This window comes from Apostichopus japonicus, chromosome 10, assembly GCF_037975245.1.
Source record: "Apostichopus japonicus isolate 1M-3 chromosome 10, ASM3797524v1, whole genome shotgun sequence".
In the NCBI taxonomy this organism is placed as follows: Eukaryota; Metazoa; Echinodermata; class Holothuroidea; order Aspidochirotida; family Stichopodidae; genus Apostichopus; species Apostichopus japonicus.
Window position 1 is genome coordinate 3508289 of NC_092570.1, and position 22123 is coordinate 3530411.

General features: G+C 39.6%; 1 long non-coding RNA gene across 21 annotated transcripts in view; it reads left to right on the top strand.

Moving 5' to 3' along the window:
• Positions 1-18159, top strand: part of LOC139974798 (uncharacterized) — an 84938-nt gene extending 66779 nt beyond the window's left edge. For all 21 annotated transcript variants that reach the window (XR_011795557.1, XR_011795562.1, XR_011795556.1 and 18 more), the window contains 5 exons: positions 6602-6890; positions 7503-7662; positions 8599-8709; positions 9538-9625; positions 10255-18159. This is a non-coding gene — a long non-coding RNA (uncharacterized lncRNA). The remainder of the gene's footprint in view (positions 1-6601; positions 6891-7502; positions 7663-8598; positions 8710-9537; positions 9626-10254) is intronic.
• Positions 18160-22123: the final 3964 nt, after the last annotated feature.

Here is a 22123-nt window from a genome sequence, read left to right on the forward strand (position 1 = left end):
CTGTTTGAGAAGGGCTAGTTTTTGTCTCATAATTTCTGTTTTAATGGTTGAGTACCCCTGATAGAGTGTGCGGTCTGCGGTCTGTTTCTTACTGGTCATTGAGTTAACGCCACCTTGTTCCAGCCACTTATTCCAGCCACTTGAGTTTTGAGAGCAAAAGAACGGTGTTGTGTCTTACTATATGAAGAAAACTCTCTGTTGTAGAAGGGCTAGTTTTTGTCTCTTTATTTCTGTATTAATGGTTGAGTACCCCTGATAGAGTGTGCGGTCTGTTCCTAACAGGTCATTCAGTTAACCGCACCTTGTTCCAGCCACTTGTTCCAGCCACTTGACTTGAGGTTTGAGAGCAAAAGAACGGTGTTGTGTCTTACTATATGAAGAAAACTCTCTGTTGTAGAAGGGCTAGTTTTTGTCTCTTTATTTCTGTATTAATGGTTGAGTACCCCTGATAGAGTGTGCGGTCTGTTCCTAACAGGTCATTCAGTTAACCGCACCTTGTTCCAGCCACTTGTTCCAGCCACTTGAGTTTTGAGAGCAAAAGAACGGTGTTGTGTCTTACTATATGAAGAAAACTCTCTGTTGTAGAAGGGCTAGTTTTTGTCTCTTTATTTCTGTATTAATGGTTGAGTACCCCTGATAGAGTGTGCGGTCTGTTCCTAACAGGTCATTCAGTTAACCGCACCGTGTTCCATCCACTTGTGTGACACACAGTACTTTCTTTTGCAAGAAATTTGTGTTTAGTTTTGATATGAAAATAACAGTGTTGTGTCTTGCTATATTAAGAAAACTCTCTGCTGTAGAAGGGCTAGTTTTTGTCTCTTTATTTCTGTATTAATGGTTGAGTACCCCTGATAGAGTGTGCGGTCTGTTCCTAACAGGTCATTCAGTTAACCGCACCTTGTTCCATCCACTTGTGTGACACACAGTACTTTCTTTTGCAAGAAATTTGTGTTTAGTTTTTGATATGAAATTAACAGTGTTGTGTCTTACTATATGAAAAAAACTCTCTGTTGGAACAGGTCTAGTTTTAATCTTTGGTATTGGTGGTGCCATTACTTGAAACTACTTTATGTGGATGAACCCGACAGACATTTGTTTAGGAAATTCTGGATATTCATCGTGTGGGACCGTTACCGAAGGAATACAGCATACAATTTTGACTGTTGGGACTTGGTCCTCGTTTGCCAAGTATGAAGTATCTAGGCTTAGTTTTTGAAAAAAAGTTAAAAAGTATGAATGTTAGTTTGGATCTTAGATCAAGCTAGATTTATTGGTTTCTGTCCTCTTGCTTAAAGTTAAGCAGAGCTTCATCAGTGGGAATCTTATATTTGGTAGGCTAGAGTTATTGACAGTTACTTTGGGTATTTTTGTACTTTATGATCAAGTTTCCTTACTTTCAAAAAGGTTGGATAGGAAGGGGAAGGGGAGGGGGGGGGTGTGAGTTATACTCAGCATTTCATGTACATTCTTGAGAACTGAATTATTCTTCAAATTTGTGTTTAAGATAAATTTGTGCTATTTTAAATAAAAATGATCAGTTGATTAATAACAAATGACTGGAAAGATGATTGGAGTATAGTACTGTAAATGTTCATGTGCTATTGGTTTAGCATTTTTAAGTTTTCAAAAATGCTGTAGTAAAGTAGTTGTACATAGTCAATGGTGGCAGCTATCAATATTAGCAGTAAACATGTCTTTCAGCATGACCTTCACATCAGAGGCTTCTAAAAAGTGACTCATAGGTTGGGGGATGGGGATCCCCAGAAATAAATGGTGGCGCTATACTGTATCACCATCAGTTAATGCCTTAAGCACTGGCTCAAACATGGCCACTGGTTCCTAGTAACAGCTTACTGCAGTATGATAACAGTACAGTACACATGTTGTGTGTTATGTAAAATATGAAAATAATGTGTTGGAGAAGGGCTAGTTTTTTCCCCTGTATTTCTGTATTAATGAATGAGTACCCCTGATAGTGTGTGCGGTCTGTTCCAAACAGGTCATTGAGTTAACTGCACATTGTTCCAGCCATGTGAGTGGCACACAGTCCCTGCTTTTCGCAAGAAATTTGTGGCTAGTTTTGATATCAAAAGAACAGTGTTGTGTCTTTAAGAAAACTCTCTGTTGGAGAAGGGCTAGTTTTTGTCTCTTTATTTCTGTATTAATGGTTGAGTACCCCTGATAGAGTGTGCGGTCTGTTCCTAACAGGTTATTCAGTTAACTGGACCTTGTTCCATGAACTTGAATGGCACACAGTACCTTCTTTCGCAAGAAATTTGTGGCTAATTTTGATACCAAAATAACGGTGTTGTGTCTTTGAGAAAACTCTGTTTGAGAAGGGCTAGTTTTTGTCTCATTATTTCTGTATTAATGGTTGAGTACCCCTGATAGAGTGTGCGGTCTGTTCCTAACAGGTCATTCAGTTAACTGGACCTTGTTCCAGCCACTTGAATGGCACACAGTACCTTCTTTTCGCAAGAAATTTGTGGCTAGTTTTGACATAAAAAGAACGGTGTTGTATCTTACTATATGAAGAAAACTCTCTGTTGGAGAAGGGCTAGTTTTTGTCTCTTTATTTCTGTATTAATGGTTGAGTACCCCTGATAGAGTGTGTGGTCTCTTCCTAACATATCATTCAGTTGACAGCATCTTATTTCATCCATTTGAGTGGTACTCAGTTTTTTTTTTTTCACAAGAAATTTGTGGCTAGTATGAAAAGAACAGTGCTGTGTCTTTAAGAAAACTCTCTGTTGGAGATGGGCAAGTTTTTTGCTTGTATTCCTGTATTTATGATTGAGTACTCCTGATAGAGTGTGCGGTCTGTTCCTAACAGGTCATTTAGTTAATCACACCTTGTTCCAGCCACAAAAGGGTTATAAAAACCCTAGAGCACACACTCACAACTACTGTAGGCCTATGCAAAATATACTCAAACCTTGCATGAAAGAACATACATCTTTCGTTCTATTTAAAACAACCACAACTTCTTCTTGAAAAAACCAAAATGTCCTCCAATCCTACAGATCAAGACTTTATAGTAGATCATAAACATGTTGTCCGAGGAGCACACGGTCTTCATCGTAATGTTCTACGCATCTTAAATAGAAATGGATGCCCCTGGTAACCACCGATGGTAACCACCGCCGGATCGACATGCCTCCTCGGGTTGAGAAAGAGTAAACGCTGAGAACCCTAGACAGAAATGGAGTGAAAAGTCTGAAGTTTTTTGTTTGATTCTCACTTGCAAGTCTCTGCTCTCTATCCACACGTGATACTGTTCGTGATAATAAGCCCTGACCAGAAATGGCAATCGTCGATCCAAACCAAGGCCCCCAGCAACTATGGGATCAACCATGGGATTAACTTCTTTGTGTATTTTTTTTCTTCAAAAACAAGCTATACCAATTACTGTAGCATAGATCTAGCAGTTTGGTATTAAACAAGTGTTATCCTGATACTTGCAACGTTGATGAATGGCATACATGTAACATTAGTGTGCCAGTTGTCATCAGTTGTAGGTCATAGTCAAGACTTTATTTGTAAAGCATTTGGTGTGATCAGTGACAGTTTCCTCATCTATAGATCTATGTCTGAAAGTTTATACTTAAAGAGCTACTGCCGATACTGCGTCGTTAATTCTGGCGAAATAGTTCTTTGTTACAGTAAATTCACACATGCAGCGGTACCAGTGTGTGTCGCACGAACAGAGACTTCTCATTGCACTGTCAGCTGGCCCAGTTTCTTGTACTGTAGAATCAGCGAACCTTACCTTCATAGAGGCCTCTGGTGGTAAAAGGATATTAAATGCTTTGTTAATGTCATCTCATTTTGATAAGCCACAGTACCAGTCGGTTAATTTCCCTGCCACTAGTAAGTCTGTACCCCACTGCGGTATGTCCATTAGACGTGAAGAGTTCTTCTTCAGCAGCTTGAGGTTTATTGCGGCAGATACAGGCAATTACGACAGTAAGTGGTCTTATTACACTTAGATACATACTCAACACAGCGACCCTTTCGCCACAATGAATCATTGGCAATTAGAATATTGCCAAAACACAGCGTATCAAATTATAGTTGGTCATTTCCATTTGAGGGCTTCCAAGAGAGGGAAATAAGAAAAGGTTCGGTCTGCAGTGGTGGACGAAATAAATATTACCGAAATCGTCGCCATGTGTTTATTGAAGTGGACATATTGGTAATGGAATTGGTTGGAGTTCTCACAATTGGATGACTCAAGCAGTTTTGGTGCTGAAAGTTGTAATTGAACTCTCCTGCTTGCTGTACATAGGAAATGAATGAAAAGCTTTCATTGACTGATATTAGTTTTATCTTGTTTTGGGTGGTTTTGAAAAAGCATGACCTGATAGAAAGATATTGTGATGAAAAAGGCCTTTAAAACTTCAAGGGTTTGGGATTTGGATCGTTTAATAACTGGTCTTCTTCAGACAGAGAAGGTCATCGCTGAACTGTTTTCTTGTTGATATGACTTGATATCAGTTGAAAGACAGATCTACTTCCCAAGTACAGTAAGAGGATGGAGACTTTGAAGTGTACAAAGTGACTACAGCTTATTCTGGCTTCATCTTGTAGAGTAATCACTATGTAGTGAAATCACTTGTAGAGACCTCGCATTGTAGAAAAATCTCTTTGCAAGTTTGCAGTGAAATAAATATGTAGAGAAGTCACTAGTAGAGAAATCAATATGTAGAGAAATCATTTTGTAGAGAAATCACTTTGTAGAGAAATCACTTTGTAGAGACATCACTACAGTATGTAGAGACATCACTTTGTAGAGAAATCACTATGTAGAGAAATCACTATGTAGAGACATCACTTTGTAGAGAAATCAATATGTAGAGAAATTACTTTGTAGAGAAATCACTTTGTAGAGACATCACTACAGTATGTAGAGACATCACTTTGTAGAGAAATCAATATGTAGAGAAATCACTATGTAGAGACATCACTTTGTAGAGAAATCAATATGTAGAGAAATTACTTTGTAGAGAAATCACTATGTAGAGAAATCAATATGTAGAGACATCACTTTGTAGAGAAATTACTTTGTGGAGAAATCACTATGTAGAGAAATCACTTTGTAGAGACATCACTTTGTAGAGAAATCAATATGTAGAGAAATCACTTTGTAGAGACATCACTATGTAGAGACATCACTTTGTAGAGACATCACTTTGTAGAGAAATCAATATGTAGAGAAATCACTTTGTAGAGACTACAATATGTAGAGACATCACTTTGTAGAGAAATCAATTGGTAGAGAAATTCACTATGTAGAGAAATCAATTTGTAGAGAAATTTCTTCAAATATTACATGCATTCCAGTTGGTTACTTGGGGTATACAGAATAATTTATATATCAGTACTACTGTATATTATCACAGCTCCATGTCAGAGAGACTTGACAATAATACAGGCTAATTAATTTTCCTTGGTTTTCATCTAAGAATGGCTTGTCAGTGCTACAGTAGCTTGTCACATATTCTCAACATACATACCTGTACCTCTCTTTTCTTTACATAGCATTTAATTTTGAATTCATCGGTGCTGAATTAATTGAAGGTCTAATCCCTGTATAGATACACTACTATATTCCGTCATCAGTATACAGTAGTTAGGGGAAATCTCTCTCTTTTTTAACAGTTCATGAAATATATGCGTATACCACTTTATAACTGCTAATTTGCATAGCGCAATATCCTTTCTTCACAAAGTAGTCATAAATTATTCAATTAAATCCACTGGTAAATTTATTTTGTAGAGATGCCTAGCAGAATATCCCGCCTGAAGCCACCCAAGCTGAAATTAAAATGAATATTTGGTCTCCGCTTGGAGGAACACTCGAGTAAATCCGTGTCGAAACAGTTGGTTGATTTCTGCCAGGTACTGAATATCTTTTAAGGCCGACAACATTAGGAGAACTTGTCGGGATTAACACTGGAACAGGGGGTGCCAAGGAGGCTTTCATTTTCCTCCAGGCATTTGGTAGTGATTGTTCTTAATTGAGTTATTTTCTCATTGGTGGTGTCGGAAGAGCAAATGACTCATTTGCAGAGAGAATTAGCGATTTCTTTATTGTCTGCTGAGGACTTTGCGATCTGGCACTTGATTAACAGTTTGATATGTCGTGTGTCAGATGCCCACTAGCCAAGCTACAGTACTGTAGCTCTGTGTTTATTGAAGAATAATATGTAAAAAGAAAGGCGTCATCGTGAAAAAGCGATGGACACTTCTTTGGCATTATGTTACTGTAAAAAACAACGAAGCAATCCTCATTGCGTGAGTAATATTAATAACTGTAGAATGATGAGAGCTTTATTGACCCAAAGATTGTCGTTAAGCTGTTAAAAGAGACAACAAAATACTGTGGCTCATTGAAGTTATTTAGCAAACTTGTCAGAAATCTGGAAATGATCTATAACTTCAGGAATATTTGCAGGTGTTTGAAGATTGCATGGACAACTGACATCCAGAAAATGACTTGAGACCTGAAATGCGACGGTCTGTTTGCCATTTTTCATTTTTTAATTGGTGAGAAATATTCCCTGCTAATTTTTGTTTCTCTTCTTCTTTTATCTGACAGATTAAACTTGTTCAGCAGGTGGAAGGTTTACCAGACACTGAAACATGGACTGCCACTTGTTTATTGATGCCCAGGTCGTTGCTAACAAGTCAGTTCAACTCAACTGTTGGCTTAAAGTCAGGATGATCATCCAACATGAAGTTATACGTGAACCGATCTACGGGCTTCTGTCTTCCCCAGGCATAGCAAATTAGGACCAACCAGAATCCCCGGCCCTAATTCCTGGTGGCGGTGACCTTTTCTTGTGCACGGCAAGACTGGAGTTACAGTGTAAACAAGATGCATGATGGTGAGCTGGTTTTACTTTTATTAAAATTACAAAATTACAACTACAGTACCGTAGGTTGTTAGTTTTCAGATGAAAATCCCTTGTCCTCTTGGGTTTGCCTCATGAAATGTTTTGATGTGTAAAATGGTGGACTTTCGGTTCTTCTGTGACATGTGCGAGCAACTTGCAAATGAGTAGAAAAGAAGGGGAGGGCGTATGTTTTGTGTGCAGTTGGGGATGGATTGATTCATGTTTTATATAGAATGGAACATCTTGTGTCAAGGGTTCTTTCCTTGGAGTGAGTTTACAAACATATTCTCTAATAAACCTCATCTGCTATTGTACCAAGAAAAAAAGTGTGGCAAAAGTTAGTCAGAAGAAAAATGTATTTTAACAGAATCCTTTTAAAGCGTTATGCCTAATGACACACTAATCTACACTTGTTGCCCTTCTATATCTAGGGTGGACTTTGGGTTCCTTGCACACGTGTTTCAAACGGAAATATTAAAAGGAACAAATATTAGGACTGTGTGCCATATGGTTGTAGAACTCATGTAATCATTTATTTGGCATGTGATACGATGAAACACCTTGGTTTAATTTGGTTGCTGTATGTTACAATCTCTTTGGCAGTAAATTACACCTTCTGTCCTTCCAATTCTGAGAACCAGACGATGATTGACGGAGGATTCCGAGATGCAGAGTGTTGGGAGGCAGAGAGAATCTAGTGATGATGATAAATCTAAATCCAGAAGAAGATGGACAATAGAGGCCGTGAAACTCTTCTGAGACGGTATGCCACACTTTTGTGTACTACGATTGCATGCTGAATGGGGCTTTGGGGCCTTTCAACAGAGAGTACTGTCATAGCAGTTCTACCTGGGTTACATTTCATATGGATTCTATAACAATATTCTTCTCGGAAACTTTCTAAAAACCACATTTTTGATGAATTTTTTAAGTATCGTGACATAACAACCCTGTGTATAGAAATAGTTTTAATCCACCTGCTCAGATTTATGCGTGGTTTTCATTAGAGACGAATCGTTTGATTCTGGCAAAAAGAAAGAAGCTAAACAGGGTCAGCATTTTTTTTTACTTTTGTTTTACACTTACTTGAGCTTTAAGCGATAAAAAACAAATTAATAACTTCCAGTATTGGTCAAATCCTTTAATAATATTGAATGAATTATCACTAGTGATGTATATACTATCTAATGAATAAGTCAGATAACGGTGCAAGATTGATAATTAGATTGTCTTTCCTTGATGATTGACATAATTTTAGATAATTAGTTGTTTGTGATTGAAAATTGATCACTTCCTTAAAGTCTCCTAAAACGGTGAACGGTGTATGGATAAACGGCAGTCTCCAGGGCATCAAAATTTGTCTGGCAAATAAGCAGTGCTGGGAAACTTCATTAAAATTAATTTGTCCGTCCCCTTCTGTCTAGTTTACCTGTTTCTTCCGTTTTCGTTCCATCTGTCTTTGAAGAAGGTCCTGTAAGGACCAGGCATGAGCTTTCTCCGAGAATTCACGGAATATCAGTGATTTCTTTTCTACCTTGGGGACAAAAACTATTATCCTAACACACTGAAGCATACGCAAACTGGAGCCTATAGTTGCAAAGTTCCGTGATTTTTTTTTTACCCCAGGCTCATACCTGAAGGACAAACTTTTATGGCCTTAAGTTTTTTTCTGTACTTCCACGATTGTGTTTCTTTACAGGGAGATGTCCGATACCGTTTTGACAAAGTGTCTTAACTTTCATGGACAAATCAAAGAAGAAGTAATGGTATAATTGGGATCTCCAGATTGTTGATCAGCCGGAGTTCATTGGTAAAGTATATTGTAGTAGAATATGTCTCATTTTTAAAATAAGGATGATTTCTCATAAAGGCAGTCACCACAACAATTTCTTCAGCTTTCACAAGAGCAGCCCCCCAAGGCAGTTTTCAAAATTGGGAAAGGGCACCAAGGCAGTTGTGAGAGAAGACACACATATATATAGAAGTGACAGAAAACTGGGATGTATCTCTCACTTAGTATTTTTATTTTAAGTGTATTCTTAGATGTTCGATCAATTAGTTAAATAGTAATGTTTAGGGGACATTATGACAGAGAAGAATGACGTCGTAGAAATGAACTGGTGTATTCTTAGGCAAATTTAGGCTCTAACTAGGTCTACATTCAAATTTGTGCTAATTACTTCAATTTATTTCTTTGTGAGAGTTGAAACAAAAGCAGAGGGGAGGGGGGAGGGGGCGGGGGTGTACAAGGAGGGTGGAGTGTGGGGTGTACACTCCCTGAATCCAGCCCTGGTCTTTTGTTCATTGTTGTAGACATGTCCTCATCTCTTGATCATATTTACCAAGAGTGTAATGATGAGGAATTGAATTGATCATCATCTGGAGTAAGATTTTAGTAGTTACTGGTCAAGTTAATTAAAGCATGGAATGCGTCATTTTGGGTTTTAACTGTAGCAACGTCCATCTTGAAAGTCGTAAAGAAGTTTGTGCAGCTCATTTTTAGCTGGTTGTTTATTCCTTTTTCTTTCTACCTGAATTTTCAGAATGTTGATGTTACACCCTTCAACTAATTTTGTCAATCCCTTCACTTGCCTTACAAAGTCACTTATCCTCATCGTTTTTTTTGCTTTCTTTTCAGAACAAGGAGGGAAATCTTGAATAAAATATTATCAAAGCGACAAGCCCAGAAATGAGTTTGGGTCCATGGCATTTGGAAATGAACACTGGTAAATGCATCCAATAGGTTCTACAATGAATTTCTGTTCACAATTTGTACGTACAGAGGAATTCTGTGTCTCTCATATGTTTGAGGATTCCACTATTACAAATTAAGCATTCTTGCATATATTAAAATCTGTAATTTCCTTTGGAATTTGCAGGGTAACACCAAAACTTGCTCTTCATTCTTGCTTTGTTATTGTATGTATTTATGTATTTTAGATCCTCCTGCAATCAGGAACTCGCGAAAAAGCCTCATTGGCTTATCAAAGCCGCAAGCTGACCGAAGTCAGTCTCTTACATTCATATTTAACGTCCATGATTATGAATTGTTAATTGTCAACAACTCTGTAACTGGACGACATACATTAATCTGGGAGTGACTCAAACCGGGGACCTTATGATTGAAGGGGACCTTATGATGACGGGGACCTTATGATTGTTATTGGTCAAGTAATGCATCATTTTGCTAGGTGATGGGAGATGATTAATTTCCTTGCTCTTTGATCCATCCTGTAATTTGAAGCCCCTGGGAATCATTACACTTTTAAACCGAAATTTGTTAATGTTGGTATTGAGAGTGGCACAAATTTTACTGTCTTCAAAATGAGTTATCCTCATTTTCTCTCCTTTTCAGAAAAAAGGAAAAAAGGTTGAAATTAGCAAGAGGTGACAGGATCTCCAAGCGCAAGGATGAGATGTACTTCATGAAGGTGCAAATGACGAAACTGCAATTTATGCTTCCAAGAAGTTTTCTTACTTGAGTTTCTGTTCATCATATGTAGGTACAGAGTAACTGTGTTGTCTCCTATACATTTGAGGATTACCTCTATTCCAACTTAAGCCTGATTCTAGCATATTTAAAACATAATAAATAAAAATAAAATAAAACTGCTGGCAAACTGCATAGATCCACTAGAGAGCCTGTGTAAGAGAATGTCTAAAAGTAAGTTGGCCTGTTGTTTCGATCCTAGCAGGATCTTTTTCAAAGGCTAAATGACAAGTAACAGTAACAGAAGGGACGAAAACACCCAGAGAATACAGGCAGGTTAATGAGCATGGTGAACACAAGGGGATTAGTAGGGGATTAGTAGACAAGGGATGGAGAGAAGAAAGAATATATAAAACATTTTAATTACATTTGGAAGTGTGCCAAAGTTGGGAGTGGAAAGGGTAGGCAATGGGGGGGGGGGGAGGGGGAGTAGTGAAAGGGAGAGAGAGAGATTGGAGGTATAAGGAGGACATTGTTGTGTTACTTCACATGTGTAAATGAAGGACTAACATATCTGGTATGCATTTTACCACAACACAAAATGAGTAAGGTACTTTGCACTAAAATGAAATACGTATAAGCAGGTTTTGTGCAAAGGATGATGTCCTTTTTTTATTATTTTGACGGAAAGCAAAATTTGTAAACTTCAAAACTGCTAGACTAAATCTTAGCCCTAAATTGATCTCTGTGGGACTGACCTTATCACAAAAAAAAAGTCTTTTAATCCCCGTCTGTTTTGAAATGGTCAAGGTACGTAGGTGGTATAATAAACATCTGTATTGGAATTTGGGATCTTGAGAAAAAGGGAAGGAATGTTTCTTGCGCCTGCCATATTTTTAGAGCATTGTAATCAAACATAACCGGCCTCAGTTAGAAAAATTCAGGTTTTATGTATTTGCTACCTAAAGTTATATGAAGTCACTCAATTACATGGTCAAGTGGAAGTTTAACGTTGTGCAATTTCTTTGACTTGCATACTCAACTCAATCATTTTTTTATCAGTAACGGTAAAAACTTTATCGACATATTTACTCGACTCTTTTGCAATCGATGCTTTAATATTGACCTGCAACACAAATTAATAGTCTCCATACTAGAGGATGAACTGCGTTTTGGTACTTATTTACTCCAATTGGTAATGGTAAGGGTCGTTATTCCTTTATTCAGATGTGTTCCAAACTTGGCTTAAATGTCTTAAATTCCTCCTACCTACTGCTGTCCCTATTCAGCATCTCCATTGGGTTCTTTGGTGTCATTTTAACATTCTGTTATGACCTAGGAGTGAAATAATAATCACTTTGATTAGATTTTTCTGTCTAGCGTACAGGCTTGTATGTTTGGGGTTGTTGTCTTGCAGTAGCCTGAATCAGTCGGGGTAACACTACCGTCAAAATGGTACCAATGCATCTCGGAAAATGTCTACAAAAAAACTCTTTGCGCATGATTCCATCGAATATGACTATATTCGTGGCCCCTCTCTTTGATATACCTGCCCAAACATGCAACTTGTAAGGATGTTTGGGTCTCCCGTTCACATTTCAGTCTAATGCAAACTCTCCCGTGACTGTCTAATTCAATAGTGCTGCACTTATCGGTAAACACGACGTTGTGGTAGGATACCTTCTGGAGGGCTAGCTCTCGAACATGGATGAGACGCTTTACTTGGATGGCATGTCTGATGCGTGGTGCGTTTTTAGTCTTTTCACAAATCCAGCCAAGTTCAGCCCGCTTCTATTTCTTGGACTGTAGAAGTGCATATATCGAACCCGGTTCTTTGCCAAAGTTCTCTTCTTAAGTCGGTTGAAGTTAGCTCCCCATTTTCCTTCAATAGTGCATGAATAATTTCACCGCACTGGGCCGTCATAATCTTTCTTCCACCTCTTTGCCTGTTACGTACGTTTCCTCTGGCATGAAACCTGGTGATAAAGTTTGCGACAGAATTTCTGGATATAACAGTGCCAACATCTCTTGGCTCTTTCCATACGGCATAGGGACGTTTCTACTGTAGTATCACAGCTCTTACTACTTTTAACTGAATTGTCGGTGAAATTAAACAACCTGGCATCTTTAACGTTTTAAGTTCTCTTGGGCGTTACCTACGAGAGAGTGATTCTCTGGACTGGGACACTCTTAAGTCTTAACACCATTATTCACCAGACTCCAAGCGCGTCCGCACATCACCATAACAACCTTTTAAAAATCTTACATAGATCTATTAAATTAAAATTTGATCGCTTCAAACAGGTTCTTCACCTAGCTTCATTCACTGATTTCAGAATTTGTTCTCAATCTCTGACAATTACCCTTAAATTGGCCCTTTTGTTTGGTTTGTTTGTGTGGGTAAATGAGCAGGATACTCACTTATACTTTCATAGTTTGTTACTATCTTGTTGTCTAAAACATGAATCAATGACTACAGAGCTCAGGAAACTAACCCAATTTTGTTAATCAAAACTTGCTAGGTATCAAAAAAAAACTATCAGTTCTTACTCATTCTTTGATAAATGAAACATTCCGTATCTGAGAGATTTTCTTAACCACAAAACGCCCCCATTTGCCATCCATAATCAACTTTATTTCATTATTTTCTTAATGGCCAATTATCACAACCAAAAAACAATAAAAAATGACTAATACTTTGATAGTTTGTTACTATGGAAGGATGTTCTCTTGTCCTCTAAAGTAGGAAATCAATGACTATCAAGTGCAGCACTGGAAACTGATGTTTTTTGAAACACTTGCCGTTAGGCCTATCATTGAAAAAATATGAATACTCACTCATATTTTGATAAAATTAAGGAAACACTATGGCTATAATTAAGGTATTATCATTTGCTTTGCATGGATGGTGTGGCATATATGTCTATTTCTTAAATCAATTGCAGCATGCAACCTCTTCCACTCACTCACTTCTGCCTGTGGAGAAGGCTGAGGCATAAGAAGTTTTCTTATGCCGAGGCATAAGAAAAAAACCAATCTCCTTATCTCACACAGCCTGTTAACATCAAGCTGCTGCTTATTCCCTAATGGGAAGTATTTCCATTAATTGTTCATGGACTGAAAAAAAATGCGACATCAGTTTTTGTGCCATTATCGCCCCATCCTGATAATAATTGTGAAATAAACTTATCTTCGTCATTGAGGGCTCCCAAAGCTCCTCCGATGGCATTGGATACTGAGGGTGGTGTAGAATAAACTTCCGCAGGGTGCTGAACTGTTTGGTGCTCTACAGAAGTCGCGCGCTCTGAAGGTCGTTCCCTCAATGCCTTTATTTCATGTTCCTGCTTCTGCAGTTGTTCCTGTTGCTGCTGAAGCAGAAGTTTTATCTTCCCCATGCGCACATCAAATTTGTCTTCAAGCCATTTCAAATCTGGTGTCGCAAATCCCTGAGCTTGTTAGAGGTGGAGTGCAGTTTAGCCATTCTTCCAGTACCTTCGGTGGAGTTCCTGCAGATGATATGTCTTCCACCGCATCAAACAAGGCCATCGTGGCTTGGCCAGCACAGTCCGGAGCCATCAGTTTGGTCCTTACGTGGTTGTCTCTAGGTGGGGCCTCCCCTATTACTATTCTGGATGCCATCTGTGAACAAGTTAGCCAAAAATTATCATCATTTGTTTTGGAACATACTGTACCTGTGTTTAACCAAAACTGTCTTCTGCTGGATTGATTTTTCCACTGCACCTTTCTTGTTCTTTGGCCGTTGTCCGTTTGCCTCAACTGGGTCCTTCAAAACAAATAGAAACACAATACCAGCAATTTTGCAAGGCAATAACTTACTACTGAACTAAAGGTTCTAAATCCATCCGAGCTAGACTCTTTTTTTGCGTAGGTTTACTCCCCAGCATTTTACAGTGGAGTGAACTGAAGCAAGTAAAGTGCCTCTCAGTAACTTTTTTTTCACCTTCCTTTTAGATCCTCTTCTCTCCTTTCAACCTTCTTTTTCTTTTACAGCATTGGTAACATTCGGAGGAGAATGTTCGATCGATAAATGGCAATAACCCTTTGTCAATAATATCCTTATAAAAGTCTGATTTCATAATGTGACAAAGGTACTTAAGGTACAGTACCTGCATAATGCATATTTCTTGTTAACCACCTCTTCTTCTATTTGCAATTTATGAAGTGAGCCCTCTTTTTAGCCCTTCATCCCTTGTAGCTTCAGCGAGCCTCCCTTTCAGATTTGTCCCCCTACCGGGTTGGAATGACGGATCCTTTCAGCACAATACGATCACATAGATCTATCAACTCCAGAGAACATGTCACCAAGTCTTCATCTTCTTTTTGCCGGTACGAGAAGAAACGCTGTTGCAGCTGGGCAATGCTTTCCCCTTCTCCAAACACCTTCGACAAAATACTGAAAATAACCTCTGGATTCTCCAGTGCAGCATCTCCACGGCCTGCGATCTCTCTCCTGGCCTTCCCCCCAAGATGATCTACGATGTAGTTCGCCTGTTCCTTTTTGGTCAACCGCCTAGCAGCTATCTGCCCTTTGATGTCTCTAATCCACTCTTCAATTCTGGGGTCTGTAGGGCGTTGAGGTTCTCGCGAAACCTTTCAATTCTTCGGTTAGCTGATACGTACACCGTACGCTGATCAGGGGACGCAGCACCATCTCCACAAGTTGTACCGTCCGATTGAGTAACTTTCTTCTTTAAAGCATCCACCTCGGCTGCAGCCTTCAAGGATTTTGTCTGTTTTCTCACTAAGGCGTCCTTTAATGCAACCAGTTCCAGTTTTAGCTGGTCTACCTCTGACATCTTGTCAGCTATACAGTATACCGTTGGTCCAACTAAAATCAGCAATATAGTACAGTCTTTACAGAAAATGGATTCGATCCTACCTTGTCTACTGCAACCTTTTCGAACATGCCATCTTGAAGAGGGGTTCAGTTCTGCACACCGGAATCCTGCCGACTACGCCAAATGTGACCAAGCAGGGGGTGGGGTAAATGATTGCACAACAAGCTTTCTTCTTTGTCTCTATCATTTAATGCTATCCTGGTGTTAACCGAACTGAAACCTTTAAACAAATAAAAAGAAAGAACAATACATAAAAACAAGCTCACTTAACAAGATAAAACAGAGCTTTTAACAAAATGACTCCTATTTACAATGCTATGAATCAACACATATAAGTACAGCAAATCTTATAAAGATCTTGGCAGTGATGATTACATACAGTCTGACTTTATTAAACAGCTGATGGTATAAAGGCAATTGTACGACAGAAAACATGTGAACGGGGATCCGCAAATGAGGTTTCCCTCCTTACTTCCAATATGCATGAGTTTTATTACCTTCCCTTTAAAAGATTCCACAAATGGTGGTAATACCCCTTTAAATACTGAACAATAGTAAACATGGTGTTTCCTGTCTCTATGCTGTTTACATTAACATCTATTAAGTAATGTTGAAAACTGGGGGTGTCCCTTTAAATAATCAACAACTCTATGACATCAATTCTCATAGCATCTGAACATTAAATACAGCACGATTTAAAACAATTCTTAATTAGCTCCTCAATCTGCTTTTGTTGAGCCATGATTTGAGCACTCTGCCTCTCTACAACTTCAGCCAGAGGTTTTTCTGCTTTAACTTCCTCCACAGCTCCATATCTTGTCGTCTTACTAACTTTTGTCTTTCTGTACCATTCAAGAGCCTGGTCCCTCGTCTCGAAGAAAATCCAATTCTGACCTTTCTAGGTTAAGGCGCCGCAGTTCCCTCTTAAGCCCTTCATCCCTTGTGGCTTCAGCAAGTCTCCCTTTATGTTAGCCTCCCTACCGGGTTGGAATGACGGATCTTTCAACACGATTCGATCATATAGATCCACCAACTCCAGAGAGCACGTCACCAAATCCTCATCTTCTTTTTGCTTGTGGGAGAAGAAACGCTGTTGCAGCTGGGCAATGCTTTCCCCTTCTCCAAAAACCTTAGACAAAATGCTGAAGATAAGCTCTGGATCCTCCAGCGCAGCATCTCTACGGCCTGCGATTTCTCTCCTGGCTTTTCCCCCCAAGATGATCTACTATGTAGTTGGCCTGCTCCCTTTTTGTCATCCGCCTAGCAGCTATCTGTCCTTTGATGTCTCGAATCCACACTTCAATTCTGTGGTCTGTAGACCGTTGAGGTTTCTCACGAAACCTTTCTATTCTTCTGTCAGCTGAAACATACACCATACACTGACCAGCAGACGCAGCACCATCTCCATTAGTTGCACCGTCCGATTTTGGTAGCTTCTTCTTTAGAGCCTCAACCTCGGATGCAGCCTGCCTTCAAGGATTTCGCCTGTTCCTTCTCTAAGGCCTCTTTCACCGAAACCAGTTCCCGTTTTAGTTGGTCTACCTCTGACATCTTGTCAACTATACCATCAGTCCAACTTAAATCAGCAATACTCTGTCTACACAGAAAAATGGATTCAATCCTACCTTGTCTACTGCAACCTTTCCGAACATGCCATCTTAAAGAGGGGTTCAGTTCTAGACACCGGTACCCTGCCGACTACGCCAAATGTGACCAAGCGGGGGGCGGGGGAAATGATAACACAACACGTTTTCTTCCTCGTCTCTATCATGTAATACTCTCTTGGTGTTTACCGAACTGAAACCCCTCTTCAAAGCACAACCAATTCTCTCTCTACGAGGTCATCACTGCACTGGTAGACTCTTTAATTGTCATAAAACAATACTACTGACAGTGGCCATTGGCAAATGCCATAAATCTTGAGTTTTGCAAAAAAACAAATTGTTACTGTCCTACTAGGCCCACTGAGTACCGAGCAGGCTACGCAAGTTGGGTTCGTAACTAACGAGTCTGGTTTGAATGTCGCTTGCTGTAAGGAATTTTTCGGTCACCATTGTCACTTGGGACCTGTTGTCTATAAGGCAAGTAGTGAGGACGCCATCAATGAAAATATCAATTGTTAAATAGTCCCCTACAAATTTAGTTCTTATGTCCTGTTTTGGTTTCCTTTGTTGTAAGGAGCGAGCCTCTTGTTGACAACACATCCGCCATTTGGCTCGCAACAGTGGATTCCATTAGTTTAATGGATTCTGTGATGATTGGGATTGCTGTTGTCCACTAGTAGCAGCAGCTTTTTTCCGGCACACCCTTTCAATATGTCCTGCAATTTTGCAAAACCTACATATAGGTCGCCCTTCAGGGGTTTACTGGTCATTAGGTCGACCCGGGTACCTGTTTGTTTGGGGTGGGGCTGTCTGTAGCTTGGCTACCTGCTCACACAGGTCCTTAACTGTCTGCTCGATACCTCTCTGCCATGACGATAACTGTAGTTGCAGAGAGGACACATCGCTCAAGGCACCATCTCTCTGTGAGCGCTGATCTGCTTTCACTTGGCTGTGGAGTACCGGTGGTTCTGTCAGAAACTCCTGCTCCAGGTGAAGTGCCTCTTCTTTTAGCTCATTAAATGACTATTAACGATGTTCCCAGCTGTGGAAAACACTCTTTCCGCTGGTACAGAGGTTGATGGAATGCCTAAATAACACCTGGCAAGTTTTGCCATGGTTGGGAATTTCCCACCATTTTTTTTGCCACCACTTGTTTAGAATTCAGTCCCTTTGCTCTTGTTTCTGAAGCATGTAAGCTTCAAATTCGCGTTTGACAATGTCTGCGGCAGTTTCATCGGTATCATCATCATCATCATCATCATCATCATCATCATCATCATCATCATCATCATCATCATCATCATCATCATCATCATCATCATCATCATCATCATCATCATCATCATCATCATCATCATCATCATCATCATCATCATCATCATCATCATCATCATCATCATCATCATCATCATCATCATCATCATCATCATCATCATCATCATCATCATCATCATCATCATCATCATCATCATCATCATCATCATCATCATCATCATCATCATCATCATCATCATCATCATCATCAGAATCTGACATGAGGAAGTCCATTGCTGTTGCATTCTTTTTCACAGCTGGCTCTCCTATGTCATCATCAGGACGATCGTGCTCGTATTGGAGGGCCAGATCTACTATTAGGGCGTCATACGCTGCCTTTCTTGAAGTCTCATCCAGAAATTTCATGTTCTTGAATCTAGGCCAGTGTTCTTGAATCTAGGTTCAAGAACACTGGCCTTCGTTACCATGTCGTCCTCGTCCCAGTGAAATCTCTGATGGATATCGGCGGCAGTAGCTTCGTTGAATGATACAATCGCGCGGTAATCTTCATCTGTAGGTGTCAGGTGTTTAGATGTCATCTTCAGCAAAACGGGCCGTACACATGATATGCTGGTTGTAGTAATAATGACGACGACTGATTCATTTAATTACACCTTTAATGAGGTTTTAAACAACAAAACACAACCAGCAAAACGAACCCAAGTATATAACATGTATAAGGCAGAATAATACATGGAAGGCCGTAAAGGCCAAAAACACATACAGCTAAGATTAACAATATAATACAATAACACCACATTCTCCCCATCTAAAAGAGAAACCAGAAAAACACTTGACAACGTTCGACATAGAAGTATGTTAAAGGTCCAAACGATCAGGAGGTTTACCTTTCCTCGCTGAACGCCTCATGCTTAAAGTCTCTTTTACAGCCAAACTATCCTCAGCTTCACAACCCACTGGGATAGAGCCTTTTTTATCAACACTTGGGGCTTCCTCAGTTAAATGCCTACTATCAACTAAAAGTTCAGTTCCATTTCCGCCCTTAGGCCCTCCCCTGAGGTCATTATTCTCTACCACACCAACAGGGGCTAGATGACGGAGTGAGACTGTCGATTCTCTGCCGTCCTGAAAACGGACATGAGCATACTGGGGGTTAGTGTGGTATGTGGAAAACTCAACTGGATTGGATCAACAGAAATTGTAATTATGAATAACAAACAATACACAGCTGATCTGGGCACAGTCAAATAATAAAATAAAAAAACTTACAGTTGTGAGGTGCGCACCAAAAAGTTTAAGTAAATACACTTAATTTAAATGTCATTTGTGGTGGGTTGGCCTGATGGTGACATCAAGTATTCCACGACATCGGATCTTCCACGACAACAGATCTTCCACGACATCAGTATAGTTGAACATAATAGTATAAAAGGTATTATGAATGTCTCCCACAAAATAGTATCCCTTAATTTATAAGAAATAGTGTCCCAGGATATCCTTTGCAGTAAAATAACGTCCTTTATAACAAATTGTGTCCCCAAAATATCCTTTATAACAAATTAATATCCTTTATAACAAAGTGTCCCGGAATATCCTGCTTAAGGATGCACAGAACCATGGCTAAATAATTAGCATCCAATTAACTCAACACGCAATGCAATCGATAAAATACTTTAGGGGGGTTTGCCTAGATCTTGGTGTGATACATTCCAATGCTTCTTCATGTTCGATGAGACATTGTCAATGAACAATTCAGTTTCTGAATCTTGCTACTCTACAACATGAGTTTTCTCATTGGAGCTGTTCTTTGGTGTGACCTTTGACCTACAAACTTTCTCAAAATGTTTCAACTCACCACATTTATGGCATTTGCGTATTGTATGCTGGGCAGTTTTCTCCATGTAAGTTGCTCCGTTCCAGTTGTTTTCTCGACTTAAGACTCAGAAACTCCTTTTCCGTTTGGGGTTAGCGATATGTTTCTGATCCCTTCCTTCCCATCTGTGGGTCTTGGTACATTTTTTGTCACTTTGGATCTCTCCTTTGATTGGTGGTTTTGAGTCTGATTAGCATATTTCAGATGAGGTGTCATACGCTGCTTGGGTAAGGGCCCAACTAGACAAAATCCTCTGGATGTCTTTAATAATATTAAATCTTGATAGCATGTGTGGGATCTTCTTTTGTGTTACACAGTTTCTGCAGCTCATGACGGTGGCGCACTATTGACAGAAGACCTCTTGGTCCATGCCTGACCCTGGCCAAAAGCTGCTGCTGTGGCCTCCCAAAAGAGCTTCCTTTCTTACTGGCAGGGGAGGCGTCCTACAGCAGGAGTGCCACCTACCCCTATGCCGGTCGCCTTGCCAGACTCTGGCGAAATGCCGCTCCTGTGGCCTCCCAAAGAGCCTCCACTTTTACTTGTAGAGTAGGTGTTCTACAGCAGGGAAGCCACCTACTCCTATGCCGGTTGCCTTGCCGGACCCTGGCGAAATGCTGCTGCTTTGGCCTCCCAAAGAGCCTCCTTTTGGACTGGTAGGGTAGGTGTCCTACAGCAGGAGTGCCACCTTCTCCTATACAGGTCACCGGAACCTGATGAGTTGGAAGAGGATGTTTTTCTGATCTCCCGATCTTTCTTGTCCAATGTGACCGACACATTCTTGTCTTAAGGGAATAGAATATGAATTACAGCAAGTGACGGTGTTCACCTTTCTTTAATGGGTGCAAAACCAAAACCTGCCGGAATTTAAAGTAAATGGAGAGCTCTAAGAATTATCTGAGTTTCCTTTTTGAAAGCAGCTCTCTAGTACACTCATCTTGATGGAGTTGTTGGAAGCAACCCACTGCAACCTTCCTGATAATATCTACAGACAATTTGTGATGTGAATTTGGTGCTTTTGTGTGCTTGTTTGCTCTGTTGTAGAAACAACTAAACGTCTGGTTTGTCTGGGTATCAAAGACATTGGGATTTTTGTCAGTACTCATACTGTTTTTTTAGTATTCCCCAGGTGGCTTCCAGCATATATCATTGTGATTATAGTTTGTGTAGTATGACGACCAAGTTATCATCCATACTTGAGGTGTGTACCCCTACCCAGAATGAAGCTGGTAGTTTTAGGGCATGGCGGGCATCCATGAATGCCTTCAAGGCAGCACACATCCTCTTACTAATGTGATACACTCACTCTTCCTTTCCAGTTTCCTCATCAACATTTAGGCAGGCCAAAGTTTTGATGAACCCTGGATATAAGATGGTTTCGGCTAAATTTAAAGGTCTCTGTAATTTAAGCTTAAGCAGTGACAAAGGACCCAAAAAGCAAAAAACATTCTTTGAAATCCCAGGAATGAAGATGCAAAGACCACGAAACCACAGATCTACTACATATATGGCGGCTTATGGAGTTTTTGAAAACATATCTAATTTATAAGAAATTTCACGGAAAATTAAGGAAGAAATTAATCTGTATACAAACGCGGGTTTCGTTGTGATTACTGTAGGTACTGTACGGAGCGTGGGTTATGTCGCAATCTGCATTAGCGTAGATGACGTCACGTTCTGTACTGTTCAAATCATATTGGAAATGTCCATCCTTAACGATTAAAAAATCGTTTCTCTGTCAAAAACGTTCTCATACTTTGACAACATGTTTGGAAAATTATAACTTTTTAAGGTAACTTCTTTCGGCAACCAGACAATCTTTTTAATAACTGAGGATCTCACAATTTTTATAGCAGCTGCCAGTACATAACTTGTAATAATTGTGTCGCATAGGTGGGTGGTACAAATGGGACCCAGATCAGGATTGACTTGATTGTTATGTGGACTCATATATTGTAGCATACACTGATTAGTTCATGTCACCTTTCATTGTCTTTTACCTAGTGGTTATAATACAGTAATGCATACTGAGTGTGGACGTAAGACAGGCAATTCTTTGCTATTGAATGAAAATGAAAGAGCCCCCTCTCTCTCTCTCCCTCTTCCACCAAGAAGACAAAAATATATAGAATAAAACTCAAAACAAATCGGCTAGAAAGAGTAATTGTTATTTTATTAGTCGGCTG